Source organism: Chionomys nivalis, chromosome X (genome assembly GCF_950005125.1).
Source record: "Chionomys nivalis chromosome X, mChiNiv1.1, whole genome shotgun sequence".
In the NCBI taxonomy this organism is placed as follows: Eukaryota; Metazoa; Chordata; class Mammalia; order Rodentia; family Cricetidae; genus Chionomys; species Chionomys nivalis.
The window spans coordinates 94608974-94628525 of record NC_080112.1 but is presented as its reverse complement, the minus strand read 5'-3'; the positions used below and the strand labels follow the sequence as shown (position 1 = coordinate 94628525).

The 19552-nt window shown below is 39.9% G+C and overlaps 1 protein-coding gene across 3 annotated transcripts in view; it reads left to right on the top strand.

Moving 5' to 3' along the window:
• Positions 1–19552, top strand: part of Mid2 (midline 2) — a 99619-nt gene that overhangs the window by 32331 nt on the left and 47736 nt on the right. The gene's annotated exons all lie outside the window — the stretch shown is intronic.

Below are 19552 nucleotides of genomic sequence, written 5' to 3'. Positions count from 1 at the left end.
GGAAACCAGTTCTTTTTATTGTTTGCTCTGTTCTTTTGAAGTGGTAGCAGCAGGCCTCATAAAATAATCCACCATTGTGTTAGTAGGGGAAGATGCACTCTGGCCTTTGGATAACAGGTGAGTTTTCTTTCTTTGGGTGCTGGGGCAAATGCTAGGCAAGTGTTTTATGCCAGGGAGCAATATCATAGCCCAAGAAGTGGGCTATGATGCAAAGTTCCAAAGTAGCTTTCTGAAGTTAGCACTCAGAAGTTAACCTAAGCCTTGAGGAAGAAGAGCTAGCACTACCATGCGTAAGTAAAGTAAGTGGAAATCCCATGGCGATCCAGCAAAGTAGCTATTTAAATAACACCCTTAGGGATGCTTGTTAAATCTCATTATGTGAGCCACTGTCTGCTCTGGCTACACAAAAGAGCAGCTTTTGCTACCAGCTTTTAATGTATGGCATCATGCTAGGTACAGGAAAATAGCTTAGGCATCCTATCTGCACACAGAATAGCTCACACACTGTAAAAATCCCCTCTGGCGTGGTTACACCTGTACAGGGGCTATAGATAATGGAATAGAAACATTAACTGGGAACCAACAAAGGACAGTGAGACAATCTAAGAGTGTTGAACATGATTCTGTAGTTTAGGAGTTAATAATGTGTAGTCCGTTCAGTTCAGGATTCTCTCCTGAATGAAGTTAGGAGGGTGGTAACGAGGTGGCAGCGAGTCTGGCAGGAGTTCGGGGAAAGGGTTTGTGGGTGAATGTGATTAAAATCCATTGTGTAAATTCTCAACACATTCATTTTTTTTTTTAAGATCCTGTCCTGAACAGGGCCCCTCCAGGATGGTTTCTGCAGTTCACGGCTGTTCTTTATGACATCATCTTTTTCTGAAAGCTTAAGAGATAGGCCCTCACCTTCCCCTTTAATAATAGGGTGCATGCAGGCTGCCTATTATACTCATTCAACACAGAGCCTGTATGTCCCAAAGGCTTCAGGACAAGCCCCAGGATTAATAATGCAGTAAAGAAGGGACTTGAGAGTCCAAAAACACTTGTAAGTACTTTATACAATGACATAAATAGTAGCATAATGCTAATTATGAGAGCCAGACACTGAATGGTGTCTGGATCCCCCCCCCCATTTTTATCTCATCTAGATTTGTCTGTAGAGAATGACTACTGTATTCACAGTGTAATTCAAGCACTTCGCATTGGGCAGTGGTGGAAGATGCCAGCTACAACGCTTTGGCAAGAACAGGAATAGGTTATATTCCTGCCAAACCTGTTCCCCTTCCTTCTTGTTTGGGAGTGTTTTTGTCACAGACCGACTTTTCATAAAGAGTCCATAAATACTGCCTCCCATTCCAGTTGTCCTCTGTTCCCTATTCTCCTCGGGAAGTAAACAAAGCTGGGCTCTTCCTATTATTGCAGAGACAGACATTAAGATCACTGCAGGATTATTAGATGAATTCTATGTATCTTACACTTGAGGCTCAGCTATTAGAATCCCCAAAATAGGTGGTTGAAAATCATTTCATTTGGAGCTAGAGAACACAGGAAAGAGGTAAGTGCAGGCCCATAGCTCTCCTTTAATCTGGCTAAGGAAGGGCATGCTTTGACCTTGATACTCTGGCCACTTGAACTCTATATTTAGTTCTTTGTCCTGGCTCATCAAGCATCCTTTGTTTATTTTTCCAAAGGAAATCTCTGTATAACGCATAGCTTAGGAAAAATGTATACCAACAGATGGTTGCTTCCTTTTGGCTTCCAAGACGCCACGGTTTTGTGAATAATAGGCATTCCTGAAAATTTGCCAGGGAAGGAAAATAGTTAACTACGTAGTAATCAGTGCGTCAACAGTGTTTCTTGAGCATACACTATGTACTCGGTGTGCTGAAAGGTTTAGAGAATACAAAAGAAGCATGTGACAGGCGGCTGATGATCTCCAGGAACTTATTGACTGGCTAGGGAAAGCAGAGCCTCTAGCAAGAAAAGAAGAGCAGTGTGCAATGTAGGAGTACAAATGAGGGTAGCAGAATCCCCTCTCCCTTTGTTTACTTTTGTTCAGAGCTTTCAGACCCTGAGCACATTACACAAACAAACAAACAACACTTTCCTGAATATTTTGGGTGCCATTCTCTTTTATTCCTCTCCCAAACTGCTACACTACAAGGGTTAGTACACCTCATAAGCTCTGTGGGCAAGTTGATACCATCTGGCTCTTCTCAAGCCTTTCATAGGGCTGGACAGCACTGCCCTGTCCACGAGGAAGAAACAAAGGAGATGAAGAGACAACAACCTCTGGGTGGAGCCGGAGGGGAGCCTCCCTTACATCGAGAAATTTAAGCTTTATGTCTCTTACCAGTTCTTAGCTCCAATTACTTTTGGATATCTTCTCTTTGGTCTTGAAAGTTTAGGTGGCTTTTTGTTCTTCATTTCTGTTTCTGTTACTTGGGTGCTTGGTTTAGGGTGGGCAAGAGTATGTTTAACAGGAGTCTAACCATTTCTTTGAGTGGAAAAAAATGGATATTTTAAAGGAAATTAATTTTTAAGAGCTCTGCAATCATGGTTTCAACAGTGATCCTTAAATACATAAGGTGGTTGAGCTAGAATTAAGAATAGAATCTAAACCATTTGAACGCACACACGGAGGACATAATAAAAATGAATGAGTAATTACAGTGAAGTGAGTCCAATCAGGGGAATTTTTTTAATGAGAAAATGCATTTTAGCTAAATGCTGAAGGAGGAAAAACAACTCTCAAGTGGTAGGCAGCAGAGATATTAATGAAGGTGAAAATGTCAGCTCGCAGGGGAAAAGTGTTACTCTATGCTCTGGGTGTATAACAATAAATAGAAAATGATTCCTGCCTCCAAGGAACTTGCAGATTGGCCGAGAAACTGTCAGATAAAGTGGCAAATCGAATGCGAAGGAATCCTTGTTGTAATGAAGACAAATGCAAGATGACAGGCTGGCTGGCACAGAGGAAGAAACATCTAGATGTGCTCGGGGAACTTAGAAAAGAATGCAGAATGGAAATGAAAGTGGAGTTATCTCGAAAGTGAATAAACTTTTGCCAACGAAAAGGAGATAAATGATTTAAGGGGCTGCATGCAGGAATATAAAGAGGTGATCGGCATAGAGATATTGAGGGACTAGAAGAAATTTGATTCTACCAAATCTAAAATTTGAGAATCATTGCCAGAGGCAAGTCTGGAGAAATAGCTTAGACCCAGAAAATGGTGGACTTCGCATGTCATGGGTAGATAAACTCCAGACTTTATTCTAAGGAGTCTAAGGATCTATGGAATGACTTTAAGCAGATGACTAGCTTGATAAAAAAAAAAATCTGTGCTTAGAAAGATCGTCAAGACTGAGATGGTAAATGGAGCAGGTGTTACAGGCCACAACTGAAGACAAAAAAGACGACATAGATTTTACTGATACTGGGAAAGTCTATTGCCATACCACCTTGAATCTGCAGATCGCATTCAATACAGGGAAAAGTGGAGGGCCTTCTGGAGTAAGTGACAGTAAGCTTAGGGAGGAAGGGATAAAATTAAAATGTTTCTATAAGGTTATATAATTGGTGATGCTATGAGTGACTGTGTATAAGGGACTTCTAAGATAACCCACTGGTTTATTTCTTCCTTAACTGAATGAACACATCTATTGCTTTTAACTGGATGAGGAAATACAGGAGTTCTTTTTTAGACATTGGTGGTTTGCTGTGTTTGGATTAGAAAGTCAGATAGGAAATGCCTGGTAAGCAGCAGCTGGCTGAATATGGGATATCAGGAGAGAAGAGAAAAGCCATCAGAGACAGAGACTCAAAATGTCAAGGAAAAAGAAACCTTCACTGTGTGGAAGATTTGACAGAATCCACTGTTACAGATACATCAAAGAAGACACTAATGGTCTTTGAGAGAGAAAGGAGTATGCAGAGAAGAGGATGACAGATTCAGAGAGGTCAAGGAGAAAGCAAACTGTTAGGAAATGCAACCTGTAAGAAGCTTGATCATGATAATGAAGAAAGAAATGGGCAGGCAGTTATTATCCTTTTGCATGCAGAGTAATTGGATGCATACACATATGCAATCTTCTAGCTGTTTATTGTTCTTTTTCTGTGCAATAACAATAGGAATCAGTAGATCAACTGCCTCCATCCACGCATGTTCCACTTCCCTTCCCTACGGCATCCAGTCACTCTTCCCACACAGGACTATCTTGCCCAGCTTCAAAGCCTTGAGTTTTACAACTTGCTCCTCCTAGAAATGGTTGTGTAGGTTCTGGATTGCAGGATGCTATGGTAGCTTAGGAGCTGAATAGACTGTAGTTTGACAGCAGCATAATGTTAGGACAGATAGCTTGTCTGAGCCTCAGTTTCATCATCTATCCAATTTGTATTGATGCCTTGAAAGGTAGGGTAATTCATATAAAGCACCCACGACTGTGTCTGGTATAAGGCCAAAGCTCCATAGTGGCTAGCGGCAGGAAGAGGAAGAGAGAGAGATGGAGCAGGGAGAGAAGTAGGTAGGAGCAATTGTCACCTTAGAGTGCCACACATACTCTTAGAGATTCCTCGCCTTGATCTTAGGAGTGGCAGAGAAGTATCTCCATCTATGAGGCACAGGAGAAGGTCGACCATTGCAAAATGCTTACAATCAATTTCAAGCTCAGCAAGTATATGCCAGAGCTTCCCTTGGGAGGACATAGCAGTAATCAAATTCTAACACCTAAAACCTGGGTATCTCAGTCACATGGCTCTTTTAATAAACTGCAAGTAACGTTTGCACTAACATTTTATGCCCAGTGAGCAGACACTTTTCAGCTTTTATCTGGTAGGTGAAAGTTCACTGTCATTCTACCCAGAATAACTAAAGGATTCTTTCCATTGATACTTAAATAAACTTGTCTGTTACCCTGTACAAATTCCTCTAGATTACTGACTCTAAGGAAAGGCAAAATAAAGTTTTAGAGAAGAACACACACTTTCAGCTTCAGTAGTTGAAAAGGACAGGGAGTTCTTTGGGATTTAGTGTTTGTTAGAGAAAATGTTCAGCGGGTATTTTTATAAAAGAAAACCATACTTGATAGCTCCCAAGAAGAGGGACTTAGGGCTACCAGTGCCTTGTGAGAATGAAATACCCATTTTGAAATCACTGTGGAATTATAGGTGGAGAAAATAGTTTCCACGAACAATGGAAAATAAGTGCGTACTGACCTAGTCGGTCTATTCAGCAGTGACTAATTCAGAGTATTACATTCAATCGTATTAAGTATATAGCAATTGACATTTAATACAGATGGAGAATCTAAATCTATTGTGCAATCTGAAGTGTGGGCACAACCTATTTTTATAATACAAAAGAAAACACTTTATAATTTTCAGACACATAATGCATTCAATCCTTCTTCAAAACTACTTTGTGACAAGTCTTGAAATATTGGAGTAAAATAACATTTTTTTGAGCAAGTTAACTGTTGCAGTGGAAATATTTAGAGAGTATAGATACATGATGAGGTTTAAGGATAAGATGAATTCACATTAATGTTTTTCCCCATTCCCATATCTGTTGGACAGGTAAGATTTCAAGTGTGGTCATGCCATCTTAGTCAAAATGATCCATGTAGGCATACATTTTCATTCTGTTCTAATATACTCCTTTGATATGATAAACTTCATATTGTGGCTCCATTTCCAATTTGTTTACTGTCCTCTTCTATTTCCCATTACTCGGTATCAAAATACCAGAGCCCACTAAATGACTAGCAGACCCTTCCTGCTTGCTTAACTCTTTGTAGTTACGACACTAGCAATTCAGCTAAAGACCTAGCCAACCTGTCTTGTACCCTTGAATAGCTCTACCTCTTATCATCTCGACCTAAAGGGAAAAATTACTTTGGCCTAAAATGAAAACAACGATCATACACACACAGCTGTTGAGACATCCTCTTTTTTTTCTTTTTTTTAAATTTCCGTCTTTCAAGAGAAGTCTAGCTGCATGGTCTGCTTAGCAGGGACTGAGAGGAGACTCACATTTGAATAATTTATTCTTGGCATTGTGCTAGAGGAATTCTTGTTTGCATTCTCGGTGTTTGAGAGAACCTCGTAATAGAGTAGGTGATATCCTCTTTTTCAACAGTGAACCCAAGGATCAGAGGAATGAGATGCCTTACTCAAGGTCACATGCACAGTAAGCCAAGATGCAGTTCTAAATCTCCAGCTCCAAAGCTTCGGCTCACTGAACTGTCCCGTGCAGCTTAGAGAGTTGTTTGTTCCCTGGTCACTGAGTCGTAGAAGGAGATAGCCCTGAAAAGCCCACTTTTTTCTTCACTAAGTCTCTGAATCCCTAGAAGAATAGATTGTCTGTTTGGGGACGTGGCATTCCTTAGCCTCAGCCTCCCATGCATTTCTTGGCCAATCGTTGGCAGCCCATGATACCACCCCCCCCCCCCGTAACTTAAGAGCCTGTCTTGGGGGAGGAAGGAGAGGGAGAATGAAGGAGGCCTCATGATCAAACTCTTATTGGGGCCATGTGTGTACTGAAAATACTGTAATCAGCTCTAGGTATTAACACTGCCCCACCTATAGTCAGTCAATTTACTACAGGACCTGGGCTTACTTGCAGAAAATGTCCTTCTTCTAAAGGCTGGGCATCACGACAGTGCAAGGTAAAAGGAGTGTCTTTGAGATACAAGTTTTCTAAACAATTTCAAAGAGTTTGTCAGTAAAGAGTTATTGCTTCAGGTACACTTAATATTCCAACATTGAAAACAGACTCTGAGAAGACACTGTAGCAGTGAAAGCATTTCATTAGATCTCCTCTGCAAAAGTGAATGCATTTTGTGTGTGTATCAGCGGTGAACTCTTGTTCTTTGTTGGAATGAGAACTGAAAAGTGCATGTACACTCAGAATGTTAGCTACTTACTTCTTCAGCACAGAAAGGCATTCCTACATCTCAGCCCACATAGCAGGTGAACAGTATTTGGGCACGCTGTCCCTGCTGTGGTCATCTCTCTAAGAGCATATGTCTCAGTGCCCTTGTATGGTGCTACTCCTGCTTACTTTACAGACGACTGTCTGCATGTTCATCTTTGTGCTTTTAGAGGAACAAGGGCTGTGTGGAAAGAAGGCAGTCGGCCACTGCGATGTTTGTGTTTAAACTGGGTCATGGGTATTGCTTTGACCTTGTATTTTTTTTTCCCTGTAAAGGGTTCTTTCGATTCATTGTTTCAATTCCTTGGGGTCTTCTCCATATAAGAAGAAAAATGGCAACAACAGCAGAGAACTTGGTATTTCCATTTTTCTGAACTAAAGTATTTTCTCTCCTATGTGGAGCTTGCCCCCCACCAAAATCCCTCATCCTTTTCCACATACCAAGCCAATTTCACCTTCTCCTCCATAAAATCAAAGGCCCCAAATGGTTTTGCAATAATCGTAAGCCTGTAAAATTTTATCTCAAAGACTTTTTTGGTACCAATTGGAGTCCATGTTGCATAGAACCACACTGCTCCACCCTTTGCTCTTCAAATGCAATCTTTGTATAAGGAATCACACTTTGGCATGGGACATCTGAGCGTCCAAGGATGTCTTAGTAGTAAAATCTCAGGTCCAAGGACAATGACTGTCTCAGGACATGAAGTGACAAGAATAGGCAGGGAAGGCTAACAATGGTAGATGTAGGGAAGAAATATGTAAAGGGAGAGGAAACAAAGCAAGGCGTTCATTTACTTTCTACTGAACATACTACAAAGTTCTTGCCAAGTTCCTGGGGGTGGGGTGTTCTAGCACTGAAGAGCCCTGCGTCTTTAAGCCCTCTGGGGGCTCTTCTGGGTTTCTGATTGCTGCCTGGTCACCAGCCAAGAGCTCCAACCCAATTCAGGATTCGATTGGCTTTCTAATGGGATGGAATTTACCTTGTTTTTGAAAGCCTCGATTGAATGCTGATATTTTAGAAGCAAACATCTGATATCACAGATGAGTAGGCAAATTGCATACTGTCTATTTGCCAGAGAATAGAATTAAGTACTTGCATGCTTTCACACTCCATTTCTGTCAAAAACAGGATACTGGCAGCAAACCACCTGAAAAGAGCCCCTGACTTACAATGAGTATTGCCAAGTTCCATGCTAACTTAGTGACACATTAGGCTGGAAGGTATAGACAAATGATGCTCTCAGGGGATAGATATGGGGGTTGTTGATAATTTTATGATCTCTTATTTTTTTAAGACAGGGTCTCACTACATAACCCAGGTTAGCCTGAAGCGCCCAATGTAGCTCGGGCTGGCCTCAATGTCCCAGAAATCCTCCTGTCTTAGCCTTGCAAGTGCTGGAATAACAAGACTGAGCCACCACTTTGTCCTTTGTATTTAAAAGAATCAAGTTCTCTTCCAGTGAGTCAGTAGCACTTCAACAACTTTTCACCTCTATGAATTTTTATCAAAAAACATTCACTAAGCTCCATTGTATGTTTAGCCTTGTGTTATGTACTATTGGGGATCGTAACAGGTACCTTAAGTCATGGTGCTCATCTTTAAAGACTTTATAGTCTGATTAGCAGAGCCTACAATATAAAACAACAGTGAGCTCTAAAAACAGGAGTTTATGCCAGAGCAGGATGGGGAAAGGCTAACATTCTTATTCCCATCACCAGTAGATAACACGCATTAATATTTAATATGCACTAGGTAGTGTGCTAAGTGCTTTCCATGTATTATTTCATTTAATCCTCTCAAATACCTCTGAGATCGGCACTTTTATTATCCTTAGTTTTCATATGAGAACTATCAGATGAGATGAGGGACTTGCTCAAGCAATAAAAGATGAGACTAGAGGTGTATGGAGGAACCTGGTCACAAAGGATTGTAAAATCATATTGAGAAGTTTGGAATTTCCCCTATGGTCGGAGAGAAGCCAACTGATGTTTAGCATGAAGCTATTTAAAGCATGGAACTAATGTGAGGGGGAGGGGGGTTGAGTTATTCTGTGTTACTACCAGGTTAAGAATTCTGCAGGAGGAATAGGGATACATCTCAGTGATGGAGTGCTTGCTTCGCATGCATAAGACCATGAATTCAATCCTGGTATTGTATAGCACAAATAATAACAAAATAGAGAAAGATAGTGGCGTTCAACCTGAAGATCAGAAAAGTAAAGCAGCCAAGCCACTAGAGAGCTCTTGCCTCTGTGAAATCTTGAGACTGAAAGAGAGCAAGTTCCTGTCTCCTCCCGTCTTATATTCCTCTCTAGTGCTGGGATTAAAGGTGTGCACCACCACCGCCTCTATGGCTAACTAGTGTGGCTGCTAGGATTAAAAGTGTGTGCCACCACTGCCTGGCCTGTATGGCGGACTAGTGTGACTGTTTTGTGTTCTGATCTTCAGACAAGCTCTGTTTATTAAAACACAAATGAAATATCACTACAGTACTGGGTTGTGGAAGGATGTACCATGAAGATAAAAACTGGAGCAGACTAGTTGGGGAATGCTGTGTTAGACTGCTTGGCACATGATACCCTCAGTACACATTTCTTGAATGGGTAGAATAATTTAACAGAGATGTTTTGTTAGATTTAGTGAGGTAATAATTAGAAAGGACAGAGAAAGGACTGAATTGGAGCTATACTTGGTAACTGAAGTGTATGGAATGTGATGATTCATTGGATGTACAGACAAGAAAAAAGAGACAGTTCAGAACAATGAACACCAGTGTTTCGAGGAGTTAATCACGTGGCCCTTCATTCGTTACATTTAAGGACATTAGGGAAGATTTAGATATTATGGGAAGGAGATGAGTTCAACTTTGGAAACACAGTTTATAGTGCCCGTTTTTAGATAAACAAAAATTCCAGTAAGTAATTAACTATAAGAGTCCAGATTTTAGGAGAGATTTGGGATGGAAATATAGATAAGGCAAAATAAGGATCTTTTTCAATGTAATAGAATTGTTCTCAAATTGTATTTGCTGAGCTGCAGATGGCTCAGTAGTTAAGAGCACTTGCTGCTCTTGCAGAGGACCAGAGTTCAATTCCCAGCAATCATGCTGCAGGGCTCAGAACTACCTGTAACCCCAACTCCAAGGCATCCAATGCCCTCTTCTGACTTCCGTGAGTACCTACATGCACAGGTGTGCACACATACACCTAATTTTTAAAAATCTTTTTAAAAATTGGATTGTGCTAATAGTTGCATATTTCTTTAAACTTACCCAAAGCCATTGGATTGTTGACTTAAAATGAATTGATTGTATGTGATGTAATTTAAATCTCAATAAAAATAGACAAGAGATTAGCAGATAGTGACAATTGCCATAGAAATAGATGAGATCAGGCTGGCCATGGTGACATGCACTTGCAATCCCAGCCACTAACAGACTGTTGGGGGAAGATTGAAAGCATGAGGTCAATCTGGGTAATTTAGTACTACATTGTCTCAAAATAAAGTAAAGAAAGGGTGTAGTTCTGTCATGGATTGCTTGCCTACTATGTGAAAACCTTAGATCAATCCTTAACACAGGAGAAATGAAAAGTAAAACCAACCACCCATACCAAAACAAGGCAAAAATCCCAACTATAAAACCACCAAAAATCAAGTCTGCAATAGTGCTAGCATTCTAAGAATACTGGTGTTTATGATGTGTGTGGGAGTTGGAATATCAGGAAGAAAACTAAGACTGGTGTCATGGAAGCTGCGGGAAGACAGCATTTCTAGAAGTACGTGGGTTTTCAGTTTTTGTAATGATATGAAAAACAAGTGTCTTCAAATGCCAGTGGAAGTTAACTAATTGTCAGAGACTGGGGGGGGAGGGAGAAGGAGAGGGAGAGAGAGAGAGAGAGAGGGAGGGAGGGAGAGAGAGAGAGAGAGAGAGAGAGAGAGAGATTTTGAATGGCAGGAACAAGGAAGAGCATTAATTGAATGAATGAGGATACCGAAAGAGGAGAAAACGAGGAAACGAGGGTAGGATTTCTAGAGAAAGACATACCCCTTCTCTTTCTCTGTAAGACAGAAGGAAGGGAGAAGAAGTATGCTTGTTGGGGGTTTTGTGATGAAATTTCTTTTTTCTCTCGAAGTAGGAGTGCTATGATGATTTCGCTGCAGGTGAGCATGGAGGTGATGGGACTTGAGATTTGAGGACTGCATTGCTGTGCTTATAGCTGGGCACGAAATTAAACTTGAAGGGGAGTTAGTCTCTTCATAGGTCAGACGTGCCAAAAACAATGGGGGTGAATAATGTTTCCAAGGGGAGGCCGCTGGTTATGCGAGAAGCATTTAGGAGCTTGTGGAATTTTCTCCATAACTAACTTAATCTCTCTCCCTCTCTCATCCTTTCTCCTTCCCCTCCCCCCTCCCCTCTGTCTGAGATAGGGCCCCCATGTAGTCGGGATTGGTATGCAGTCAAGGATGCCCTTAACTTCGGTCTCCCAAGTGCTAGGATTGCAGGCATGCCGCTGCACCCAGTATATACATACAGTGGTAGGGCTAGAACCCATGGCCTCCTGCAAGCTACACAAGCCCTGTACCATCTGAGCTATATACTCAGCCCTTCCATAAACTTTCTTGCAACGTTTTTAATTAAGATTTTACTTTTTATAGTTAAGACATTAATACACCTAACATTATTTTGGGATATATGAGGTCTTGAATTTACTTCCAGAGAGATAGTTACTGCATAAAGGCCATTGGCTAAAATAGAAAAAATCCTTTTCTTATTAAATGGATATGCTCTTAGCCATATATCAAGTCTTCATATGAACTTAATTCTATCTAGACTTTTCTGTTTCACTGATTTAATTTTCTACTCCCCTCTCAATGCTTTATTATTTTGATTTATAGTGGTTTTAGCAATTGGACTGGGCATGGTGCCACACATCCTGTAATCTTTGTACTTGGGATGCTGAGGCAGGAGCATCATGACTATAACACCCAAAGAGGCTGAGGCAGGCGCATCATGACTATAACACCCAAAGAGGCTGAGGCAGGCACATCATGACTATAACACCCAAAGAGGCTGAGGCAGGCGCATCGTGACTATAACACCAGTCTAGGCTATATGATTCAGGCCAATTAGGCCTATATAGGGAAAGCTTGTCACAAACAAACAAGAACAAAACAAAACATGTTTAACATCTGGTATCTGTTTTCTATTGTTTTCTTATTGGCTTAAATACTTGTTTTTTCATATGAATTTTAAAATACTTTTATCCATTTCTAAAACACATTCAGATTAGATTGTAATTATTATCTTATTAAATTGCATATTAATTTTTAGAAGAAATAAATCTTATGATGTGATATTTCATCAAGAAACCTGATGATAATACATGTCCTATTTTTTAGTTTTTATTTTTGAAATCATCTCGTTAATATTTTTTCCCAAGTAGCACTGTACCCTTTTGTTAAATCGAATCCTAGGTGTTTTATAGACCTGTTGGGAATGTGTTACTTTTCCATTTTCACTTTTAAAAAGCATGTGGAGAAAAGCTTTCGATTTTGTGTGTTTTCTTACTATACTGATAATTTTAGCTCTATAGTAAAGTAGTCTCAAGGATTATCCAAGATGCTTTTATCATCTTTACAAAAATACACTATTTACTTCATTTTCTTTTGCCTCAACCAAACATCAAGGGTTGTGAGGTCAGATTTCTCACTTTGTCTGTGGATTTACTGGAAAGGGCCTTAGCATGTCACCATCTAGTATGCTGTTGGCTGTTTGTTTTGAGCATCTTTAAGCAACTATTTTTTTTAACTTTAGAGTTTTTATTTGGTTTGGCTACTGAATTCATTTAAATTTTAGAATGTGTTACTATAATTCCATATGTTGACAAATATTCTAATATTAAGTCATTCTTTTATTTCTAAAATGATATTTTATTCCTTTGTTGCCATGTTAACATTAATTTTTAGATGTGTTTAGGGTTTTTAATATATTCAGAAGTAAAATAAACCTATAGTCTTATTATTTCTGATTATCGTTTTTTGGCTTTGGGTATTGTGATATTATACTAGATTTGCCAGATGCATTTGAGATCTTCATATCTTTCTCTGTGGTTTTAAATGAATTCAATGATATGGAACTAATCTATTCTTTCAAGAGTCTATACAACTCAGCCCTACAACCATCTGGACCTGAAGCCTTTTAAAAAAAGATCTTTAAGTAACTTTTTAATCTTGAGTAAAGTTATTAGTCTCAATATTTTTCACTTATTCTTTGGTAAAATCATGGAGAATTTAAATAATTTTTCAACTATAGGTCATAAATTTATATGTAATATTACCTTGTAATTATATTAGTATTTATCCAGTAATGTGTTGGAACTGGCTTGCCAGTTCTAGGTTGTTCCTTGGCAATTGGGGCTTAGTGGCTACACACTGGGGCTTAAAACCCACCATAATGGAAATTTTATAAATATTTATATAAATATAAAAATAAGTAAGTGCTGTAAATTATGACCAATTGTATCTTTATCAGCCAACTATCTATTGTCTATAGCTATGGGCACCTCTTCCTTTCCATTGTTACTATCGTATCTCATTTATGTACGCATGTATGTATTTTTGAGACAAGATCTCACTATGTAGCAATGACAATCCTAGAATTCTCTTTGTAGACCAGGCTGGCCTTGAACTCAAAGAGATTTACTTGCCTCTGTCTCTGGAGTGCTGGGATTCTAGTTTTATTTTCCCTTTTCATTGACATTTTGAGGAACCATTTTTTTATTTTAGTTATGACTATAATTATCTGTAGTGATTTCATTAATGTCATCTCTCTAAAAGTGAATTTCCTATCTTCATGTGCTTTTATTTCCATTTCTAATTTTTTGAGTTAAATTGTTAATTTATCATTTTATAATCCCTTGAATCAAAATATAGCAGTATCCAATAGATCTTTGGTGTTAAGACTGAACCCTTGGGGCTATAGTGATGGCTCGGTGTTTAAGAGCACCAGCTACTTTTCCGGATCCGGTTCAGTTCCCAGCACCTACATGGCAGCCAACAACCACCTGTAACTCCAGTTTCAGAGGATCTTATGCCTTCTTCTGACTTCTTCAGGCCCCAAACAGACATGGTACACAAATACAGGTGCAGGTAAAACATCCAAAAACATAAAATTTGAAATAAGACTGTGCTCTTTTGTTATTTTCCATAGAATTACCAATTTCAATTTCAATGTTTTTAAAGTTATTTAAGAGCCTATTTCTTCATTTACAAGTAGTTAAGGATTTGAAGATTTATCTTTCTGTGCTTTTTTTTTAAATCCCTCTTTTGCACCGGGCGGTGGTGGCACACGCTTTTAATCCCAGCACTCGGGAGGCAGAGGCAGGCGGATCTCTGGGAGTTCGAGGCCAGCCTGGTCTACAAGAGCTAGTTCCGGAACAGGCACCAAAGCTACAGAGAAACCCTGTCTCGAAAAACCAAAAAAAAAAATTCCTCTTTTGCACAATAAAAACATAGACATCAGGCTATAAATTCCTTATTTGTCTATGTGCATGTGTATGTGTGTGGGGCTGGAGATCAGAGGGGGACACAGGTGTCCTGCTCTTTCTCTCTTTGCTCTATCCCTTTAAGTCAAAGTCGCATTGTGAATCTGGAGCTTGCCATTGCTCAGCTAGACTGGCTGGCCACTGGGCTCTGGGGAACCAACTGTCTCTGCCCCGCCTTCCCATACTGGGGCTACGGCTGTACATTGCCCATCCTAGCTTGTATATGGGTGCTGGGGCTCCAAACTCAGGTCTGCATACTTATGCACCAGGTGCTCTTATCTCTTGAGCAATCTCCACAATCCTCTTAATAATTATTTTTACTCAATTATTTTATACTGAAGGCCTATTTTTCCCCTTATCATTTCTCTTTATCCTTTTTCTACTCTTTTGTAGGCTGGGGATGGAACCCTGAGCCTCTTGAATCCTAGACAAATGTTCTCTCACTGGTTTACAGCCCAAGGCTTTTTCCTGTTTTTAAGATATTTATTTCCTATATGAGTAACTTTCAATTTAGAATTATTGAATTGTGTTGTCAACAGTCTCAGATTATTGAGGCAATTCATACTCTCATACCAAAAATATACCAGCAAGAAGCTGGTGCTTTCTTTCATGCTTTCCTGTACCAGGCAATTGCAGAATGAGATCAAGTTCAGTCATTTATACCAAAAGAGCCCTTTTGATCAACTCTCTAGTAGAATAATAGATATCGGATACCAACTAAAGTTGAAACTAGGATAGCACTACCACTCGGTTGAGGATGTACACTGACCAATATGTGTTATCCCATAGGACTAGCATCGTGTTATCAATAAGACAGGTGAGTTTTCCAGACTTGAGCTGCCTCAATAGAGAAAGAAATCAGCGAAATAAGAAATAGTTTGGATTGAACAGCCGAATATCCTCATGTTAGACTGTCTTCCCTAATTCTTGTAACCCTTGCATTCTCTAAGTATTGCCCTTTCTGTTCTACTCTGAGACGTTCTAGTCTTTTGTCCGATGTTAACTTCACAACTTGTTTTCAATGACCTGAAATTCACAAAATGCTGTGTGAATGAATGAAATATCATTTTATGAGGGCCTGCATTTTTATTAAGGACAGGATACGTACTACCACCATGACTCTCTCTCCTGCAACAGACTCCGGCATTTCTAGCCTGTGTAGTTACAACTGTCTTTTATCTGGCTGGGTAGCCCAGGTTAGCTTCTAATTCAAAATCATCCTGCTTTAGCCAACTGAATGCTAGGATTACCAGTGTACACCGCCATGCCCCAGTTTCATTAGTATTTCAAGACAGAGATTCACGCAGCCCAGGCTGTTCTGGAGCTCACGTTTAGCCAAGGCTAGCCTGAACTCCTGATCCTTCTGCCATTGCCTCCCAAGTGCTGGGATGATGGGCACAATCCACCATGCCTAGCTCATTTTAAAAAAAAAAGAATAATGGAAAGAGTGTGTACTAAAAATGGGGCCTTCTGTTTTTTCCACTATAAAACATGGCGATTATTCAAATATGTGTGGCCTTTGAAAAACCAATATCAAATTCTTCTTCACAAAGTACAAGATTCAGCTAAATCAACTTCAAATGTACTTCTTTATATAACTAGTGAAGTTAAAACATGGAACAGGCATTAGATTCTGGTATTAAGAAATCGTGTCAATAATTATGCAGTAAAACATCTTTTTGAAATGTAAACTAAAGTAGTGGGGGATGAAATAATTTCCTGCTTTGAAATAGTGCAGCAGAGAGGGAACAGAACAGACTGAACAAGAGAAATGTTGATGGCTTCTGAAGCTAAAGAATGTACACATTGGGGTTTCATCATGCTGCCTCGCTTTAAATACGCTTAGATAATTTCACACGGAAACTATTTAAGATGGCAATAATATTTTCACTGCAATGAGTTAAAAACTGTCAAAATATGTAGGGAAAGCATTTTAACGCTTTCCTTACTCTCTTGTCAATCAAACACCACAGAGCTTAATTTTTTGTTGTTTTTTTTTTTTTAAATCCAAGTCCTGTATCACCACCACCTTTATCACTGCTCCTACTAGCCCAGTTTTCTCCTATGCCCATTGTACCTTCCTTTTTGCACATTGTCTGACACTCTACATTGAGGAGAATTTCACAGTAGAGAAATAGCAATGTACAAGATAAACCACACTGTCTTAAACTGGCCCATGGGAAACTAGATAGGATTAGCTCCATCCTTTGCTGCAAAGTCGATTTGGAATCCAGCTCTGTGGCCATGAGATCTGAACTTGGTGAGAAATCACGGACATGAAGTATCTTCATTTCTTCAAGTCAGAGTATGTGCATAAGTTAGCTCCCTACCCAAATAAGGGCAACCCAGTCTTTCTGGTTCTAGCTTTAGAAGTGGAAGGAGACTGATTTATCTGGTTTTATAGCATGGAAGTAATGTCTGTATAATAACAAACTTGTAAATTATTTAAAAAACACTTGCTCATGTTCAAGCACACAAGTGTGTATGTGCACGCACCCCCAACATGTGTATACACCAAATATGGGCCCCCAGTATATGGCAAATGACTCCCAAAAGATGACAGTGATCTGGGAGATAGTTCACTGGATAAAGTGTTTGCTGTACAAATGTGAAGGATCAAGTTTAGAACCCCAGAAATCACATAAAAGGGGAGAAGTCATGGTAGTCAACTTTAATCACAGCTCTCAGGAGGCAAAGACAGGATCCTTGGGACAAGCTGGCGATCTAGGGTAAGCAGAACTGGCAAACTCTTGGTTCAATGATAGACCTTGTCTCAGTAGAAAGAAAAAGCATGGAGAGCAACTGAGAAAGGCACCCAGTATGAACTTCAGAACTTCACATGTGCATGTGTGCACATGCATGCATGCACACACACACACACACACAAACACACATTCCCTCATTATGTCCCCACACATACAAGAATGCATACACACATATGAACATGGACAAACATGTGTCATACACATTTTTAAAAGATCATGAGAGCAACCATTTTAAGTGATAAAGCAAAAGCTGAAATGTAAGACAAGTAGGATCATGAATCAAAGCCTCAATTTTGGCTTTGGGCAAAAGAAGTGTTGTCTGTTTTCAACCCAGCAGAGCAAGTTGGAGTGGGAGAGAAATGGAGAAAGAAATCCATATTTATTTAACTCCAACTGTGTACTAGGTACTGTGAGATCCCTATCTCTATTAGTTCATTTGCTTTTCACAAGTGCCTCTGAGATAGTTAGTGTTATTTCTGTTTTCCAGGTCAGAAACAGAAGCCCAGAGATAAGTGACTTATTCAAGGTCACCGGTCTTGTAAGCTTCAGAACCAGAATCCAGAGAAACCCACTTGACTTTAAATACAGAACTCATTCCACTTGACTCTGCTGCCTCCTGGGCTAGAAAAAAAAGTGTTAACAAAACAGAGAGAAAAATCACATGAAAAACTCTCAAAAGGAAGAGGGGCAGTTTTCCCAAATAATAGTTTTAGCTACAAAGAACATGATGAAAGGCCAGGATGACTTTGATGACTCCAGTGATACGTGAGCGAGCTGGGGATGTAGCTCCATTGCTTGGATTGCCTGCCTAGTGCACATGAATTCTTGGGTTTAATGTCTAGCACTGAATAAGATCCTAGTACTTGGGAAGTGGAGGCAAGAGGATCAGAAGCTTAGGATAATCCTTAGTTACACAATGAATTTGAGCTCCCACCGGACTACATGGTGCCTTGTCTCAAAAAACAAAGAAAGAGAGAGAGAGAGAGAGAGAGAGAGAGAGAGAGAGAGAGAGAGAGAGAGAGAAAGAAAAAAGAAAGAAAGGGAATATAGCATAAATATCTGCTTCAGAGTTAGGCAGCCCAGCTTGTGCTGGAACAACACTTGCTAGCTCACGTGATTTTGATAGTTCACCTTACCCCTCTGGATCTTGGTTTTATCATCCATAAAATGCAGACATTAGTATCTGCTCCATATACCTCATGAGTATTGGGAAGATAAATACAGACATGAAATATCTCCATGATGACTCTCCAGCACCGTTCTTCTCTCCACGCTGCCACTACATAGATATAGATGTATAAGGTTAAGGATGTCACTAAGGCAAAGCTGTGTAGGAAAGCAGCTCTATAAAGGTAGGCTTTTGTTTAGCAACTATTGGATTTGGGAACACAGGTTGACTTGCCTTGCCCTACTGATAGTTGAGAGAGGTATGTAATATGGGCATTATACACGCAGATTCATATATATGGACACAACAAAGCAACACCCCTTGGGGTCCCTGGGTAAGCCTATGTTACCCTGTGACTCCATTAACACTTTTATGGTACCAGAGTTGCTGTGATTTTGATAATCAATCCTCCTTCCTACCCCAATGCCAGTCAAGCTAGTAGGTGGATTCCCTGCTATGCTACATAGAATGGAGATCGAATGGGGGAAGGTATACTTTCACTGATGTGTTCAAGTATTTTAATGAGCCTCCTGTATATAGAGATGTACTCTGCTTGAAGCTCAGAGCACAGAACAGATGGAATCCTCTCCCTCCAGGAGCACTACAGAGGAGACTAAAGCTGAATGCAATTACAGTGTTATATTTTTTGTAAGTAAGAAAATACATTAGTTACCTTTCCTTCTTTGACACCTATTTCTTCTAGATTCCAGCTAATATCTTTTGGCCTTAGAGCCTGGGGATTGTGTTAATTATGGGGTAGCCCAGAGCAGAAAAACAAGTTTGGGCCAGCCAAATTCCTTTCTAGCTAACCATATGAAATGTAATTGGTGTTCTGTCAGAAATAAGTCATTGACCTTCCTCCTGGCATAGCCCTTTTGCTCTGAATGATGACAGTAAGTAGGTAATGGTGTGGTTCCTAGTAGGGAGAGAGTCAATCCCTCTTGGCATTGACCTTTTGTTCTGAATGGTGATAGGAAGTATGATCATGTGGCATCAGGGAGAGAGTCTGTCTTACTTTTAGAGGCAGAGCTAACCCTGTCCTATAGTTTGGAGGTCACTGATTTGAGAATGAGATCGAGAGGTATAGATATAGAAGGAAGAGTAAGAGAAGGGACCTGAGGAATCTCAGGGAAAAACAAATCATGA